The sequence below is a fragment of the Euprymna scolopes genome, chromosome 22 (assembly GCF_053919585.1).
Source record: "Euprymna scolopes isolate OS-2025 chromosome 22, ASM5391958v1, whole genome shotgun sequence".
Taxonomy (NCBI): domain Eukaryota; kingdom Metazoa; phylum Mollusca; class Cephalopoda; order Sepiida; family Sepiolidae; genus Euprymna; species Euprymna scolopes.
Genome location: NC_136503.1, coordinates 77,153,830 through 77,154,376, shown reverse-complemented (window position 1 = coordinate 77,154,376; position 547 = coordinate 77,153,830). Strand labels below are relative to the sequence as shown.

At 26.7% G+C, this 547-nt stretch overlaps 1 protein-coding gene across 1 annotated transcript in view; it reads right to left on the bottom strand.

Annotated features, from left to right (window-relative positions):
* Positions 1-476: 476 nt before the first annotated feature.
* Positions 477-547, bottom strand: part of LOC145243470 (putative histone-lysine N-methyltransferase set-23) — a 416,813-nt gene continuing 416,742 nt past the window's right edge. Inside the window, exon 3 of the mRNA XM_080106407.1 lies at positions 477-547. This exon is cut by the window's right edge and continues 963 nt beyond it. The gene's annotated coding sequence lies outside the window, so the exon portion shown is untranslated.

Genomic DNA, 547 nt, shown 5'->3' with positions numbered 1-547 from the left:
GTTTTGTAGAGTTTTTAAAGGTTAAATCGTTGAACTTTGACCTCTTGACAGCCAAATTTCTGGCCAAAAACCGATTAAAAAGATTTTCCCAAATCTCAATACCCCTATATCAAATCTCGAGTCTGTAGACTGAAAATTGACAGAGTAGTTTGGTAGGGAAAGGTACACACACACAGACAATTTCACTTTTATATATATATATATATATATATATATATATATATATATATATATATATATATATATATATATAAGGAAAAAAATTACACCATTTCTGGATTTGCCAATGTTTTCATTTTAACTTTATGAAATAATGTTTTCAATTATATGCTTGATTTTCCTCCAATTCTTCACTTTCTTTGTTTTACTGGCCTTTCATTCCTCTTGTTTCGCCTCCTAATATAATTAGAAACTGAAATATTGAAAAAAAAATCTAGATTTAGTGTCACATATTTTTATATATTCAGAGATACAGGTAAAGATATATTTTTTATTCAAAAATAAAATGACAAGTGCATTTGAAAATTTTATCACCGCACAAGCAGAA